Here is a 4,513-nt window from a genome sequence, read left to right as displayed (position 1 = left end):
ATTGCCTCTTGGAGTTCAGTATGTATCTTTGAATTTGACATTAATAGATTATGAATATTATAACTACCCTAATTCTAAATGGAGGCAATGGTGAAAAATAGCTTATAAGTATTATCAGAAATTTGGGAAAATTAGTGAAATTGTCTTGGTCTGATGGTGATTTTAATCTCTCTAACATATGCATAATTAGTGATACTAAAGAATTTCACCTAATCCATTTTGTTTCATATTAGATTTTATTACCACAATTAAGCTGCTCTTTAAAATCCATAAAAGTCCATCTGTCTGTGGTCTTAAGGCAGGCACATCTTTTTCAAGGTCATTTTGTAAATTGATAATTAACCTTCTAAATATAGGTACTTCATACTAAAGGTCTTTTGCCATATCTAATTAAAGCAAAGCAGTTGTATTTTTATCTCCCAGAAGATATGTGGCTTGCATTTATATTAGCATTTCAATTAAAATGATGGTTTCTTGGTTTTTCTCAAAATAAAATGGTGGATGAAAACAACATCTGTTGAGATATTAACAGTAGTATTTGTGTATATATTATTATTTTTTTTTTAAATACAGAATTTTATTTAGAAACTGTTTAAAGTAGCAAAACACCCTGTCAAGAAAATGGGTGGAAAATGGGTTCCCAATAAAATGGAATTTTAGGGCAGCAAAAGTCTAAAAGGCTACAAAAGAGAAATAGCACCACTGTCATTTGAACATTGGCTAGTTACCTGCATTTTTTGGCATTGTTCATCACTGAATCTGGGTTTTCCTCTGAATTCCACACAGAGCATGCACTACACAACAATTTTATCATAAAATACCTGCTTGCTACACACATTTTAGGACAAGCTACCACCAGAAACCAATCAATACAAATACATCAGGGAACAATCTCAGTAGTGGGTAACACACATTTTGCAAAATTCTGCTGAACAAAGGAACTGAATAGGCTGTGGGCAAAGCAAATGAGGGAGTTAAGGAATGAAATATTTTAAATATTAATAATTAACTCAGACATGGTACTGTATTTTCTGCAAAAGAAAATTAACATTTAGTAACACACTAACATTTTTATCTCCAAAGAGATTAGTGTGCTGGCAAAGTATTCCGATAACAGTGGAGGGCTGTGGACAGCAGGTACTGAAAACACCCAGCCTTGCAGATCCCAAGGTAGCAGTGGCCTTCCTTCACTGATCACTCCCTTTGCCAGAGGTCCAGAAAGAACTTGCAGCATGATCACCTGCCTGCTGAACTTCCACTCTAAGCAGCAAACTTTAAGGAGCCAAAGAGGAGTCCCCAGTGGGCAAGGGGACAGAGAAGAGAAACATGTTAAATGTAAACTTAAAAGACAGTAAAATGGGTCACAACCCCCGTTCAAATCCCAGAGATGTGGGCAAGTCCCCAAAAGTAGTTGTTAGATTTAAAAACTAGACACACCGCATTTCAAACAACAACAACAAAACACAGTACATAGAAATATCAGGGATAACTGGAAAAATCACCAGAGAAATGTTCTATGAAAATCAAGCTCTTCGACTCAAAACGTCTCAGGGCTGAAACACACCCTTTTTCATCCAGGCAACAATGCCTCCTGCTTCTTATCAAGGATGCAACTGGTCAAGGACACTAACTTTAGGCTTTACGAAGCAGCTTTTCAAACTTTCCTTTTGGGCCAAGGTCTGGGCCTGTGAGGATCAGGCAGCCCCGTGAGGGCTGGGAACAGCAGGTCCCAAAGGGTCCAAGTTCTGGCCCTTCCTTCCCAGACACAATGTCAAACACACAAAAGCTCCTGTCATGTTACATTTTACATTTTGAAATATTGAAACATCTTTTAAATACTCTTAAGGCATTTATTTATTAAAGCGTTCTCTGTCAAGATTTCACATTAGCTTAAATATCAAATCAGTCTTTACATTTCTCTACTGAGGTCTCCACCTTCTCCAGCCATCAGTGCTACCAGCATCTACAGAGTGAGCCCCATGGTCAGCCTCTTTGTTCCCTGGGTGAACCAACTAGATGTTAATACTGCTCTGCTACAAGGTAAAAGCTCCTAACTCAAACTTATTGGAAAAGGAGTGAAACTTCTGCAAAGTGCACTTTAAGAAGAGGTACTGGGCTTCCCTGGTGGCGAAGTGGTTGAGAGACCGCCTGCCGATGCAGGAGACACGGGTTCGTGCACCGGCCCGGGAAGATCCCACATGCCGCGGAGCGGCTGGGCCCGTGAGCCATGGCCGCTGAGCCTGCGCGTCCGGAGCCTGTGCTCCGCAACGGGAGAGGCCACAGCAGTGAGAGGCCCGCGTACGGCAAAAAAAAAAAAAAAAGAAGAGGTACTTTTTCCTTATGAAAAGAAACCAGTGAGTCCTCTAAGAATAATAAAAGGGAATATTTTACAGTTAAGCACATGATTTGGAGTGAAGAATTCGGATGGTGCTCAGCTGGTCCAGGCTGTTAATACTCTTCTTGCTCCTCCTGCGGGCCCCCTTCATCAGGTATCACGAAGCCTTCGTCTGTGGCATAGAGAATATCCACAATCCTCTGCAATACAGGGTTGTTCTCCCCCTTGTTCTCCTGGCAAACCAATTCAATGTTACTTAGCTTTCCAGAGTAGAAATCTCTCTCTTTCTCCAAGTCTTCGACGGCAAGTTTCAATACGTTGACCTGCTGCATCAATTCGGCTGCTTCGTCATCCCCGTTCCCCACACCAGGATTCTTCCGCACCACGCCCGGGGCCAGCCTTAGGGGTTGCAGTAGTTCTGTGTGTTGCAATGGGCCTCTGTGGAGCTGCACTGCTAGAGCTGAGAGGTTTCTTCGGTTTGTTCAGAGCTGGAGCAAAAAGGGAGGGGGCCACAGCAGTTTCTTGACCTTGTCTGGCAGCTACAGGGTCATAGTCTTTCCCATCATGGTTTGCAACAAAAAACTTCTTGAACCACTGAACGAATTCAAAATTGTCCTGAAACTTTCCTTTCACTAATTTGTCCACAGGAATTATTTTGTCAACACCCATCCTCTTAAAACCTGCTTGTAGTATTTTGAAGTTCTGGATGTATTCGTGTTCTAGCTTAGCTTGGAATTTCACTTTCTTCAGGGCAATGGAGCCAGGGAACAGCATGTCCATTAACTGACAATAGGCAGCCCCTGAGCACAGATGTTCAATCTTTGTCAGATTCAACTGCAGAGACTCATTGATCCAGGCTAGCATGTCACGTCGACTGAGGTTATCACTGGTGACCGACGTTGAGTACACATTCACTGCCATCTTCGGCTCTCGGCTGGACTACGTCCGCTGTCCATACCCGGCTCCGGTTCCATCTTCGTCTCATTCAAACCGCCTGACCCCGCCCGCCCCGTGTATATATTATTAATAAGCTTTTATTAAGCATCCACTTGTCTGAATCAGAGATTTATAGATTCCAAAAGAGATCACACAGAAAAGTACTAAGTGGGAAAAACACAGTCTAATAACCGATAAAAATTCAAATATGAAAAAACGTCATGGGCCTATTGATGTATGGAATCCCAAATTGGTTTAAGATTGAGAAATTAGAAAGCTAAAGTGAAAGACTATTGAGGAAAAAGCCAGATAGGCACAAGTTAAATGAAGATTAATTGAACAATATAAAGAAGTAGATTGCCATGCAAGGATTAAAACCAAGATATTAAGTATTCCAATAAAACATTTATTATTGTTTAGCTGTTAAGTAATAAAGCAAGGGTCTAGTTACTGGAGAATTGAAGGAATGCAGTTAAAGTATAATGGACCACAATACAAAGAATACACTTTATTCTTCTGAAAATTTGAAGTTGAACTACCTTTGTAGTTAGATGTTTGCATTCAAGATCCAACACGAATTGATAACTGTAGAAACTTGGGAGGGCTTTATTTTATTTTATTTTTTTAACATATTTATTGGAGTATAATTGCTTTACAATGTTGTGTTAGTTTCTGCTGTATAGCAAAGTGAATCAGCTATATGTATACATATATGCCCATATCCCCTCCCTCTTGCATCTCCCTCCCACTTTCCCTATCCAACACCTTTAAGTGGTCACAAAGCACCGAGCTGATCTCCCTGTGCTATGCAGCTGCTTCCCACTAGCTATCTGTTTTACATTTGGAACTGTATATATGTCAATGCTACTCTCTCACTTCATCCCAGCTACACTTCCCCCTCCCTGTGTCCTCAAGTCCCTTCTCTACGTCTGCGTCTTTATTCTTGTCCTGCCCCTAGGTTCATCAGAACCTTTTTTTTTTTTTTAGATTCCGTATATATGTGTTAGCATACGGTATTTGTTTTTCTCTTTCTGATTTACTTCACTCTGTATGACAGACTCTAGGTCTGTCCACCTCACTACAAATAACTCATTTTCATTTCTTTTTATGGCTGAGTAATATTCCATTGTATATATGTGCCACGTCTTCTTTATCCATTCATCTGTTGATGGACATTTAGGTTGGTTCCATTGTTCACATGATATCGATTGTATTATAAATCCATTTTTAATTTCTTTTTTA

General features: G+C 40.3%; 1 pseudogene; it reads right to left on the bottom strand.

The window, feature by feature from the left end:
• Positions 1 to 2,334: 2,334 nt before the first annotated feature.
• LOC101330278 (microtubule-associated protein RP/EB family member 1 pseudogene) lies at positions 2,335 to 3,299 on the bottom strand (annotated as a pseudogene).
• Between the last annotated feature and the right edge of the window lie 1,214 nt (positions 3,300 to 4,513).

Source organism: Tursiops truncatus, chromosome 3 (genome assembly GCF_011762595.2).
Source record: "Tursiops truncatus isolate mTurTru1 chromosome 3, mTurTru1.mat.Y, whole genome shotgun sequence".
Lineage (NCBI taxonomy): Eukaryota > Metazoa > Chordata > Mammalia > Artiodactyla > Delphinidae > Tursiops > Tursiops truncatus.
This window is presented reverse-complemented; position numbering and strand designations above follow the sequence as displayed.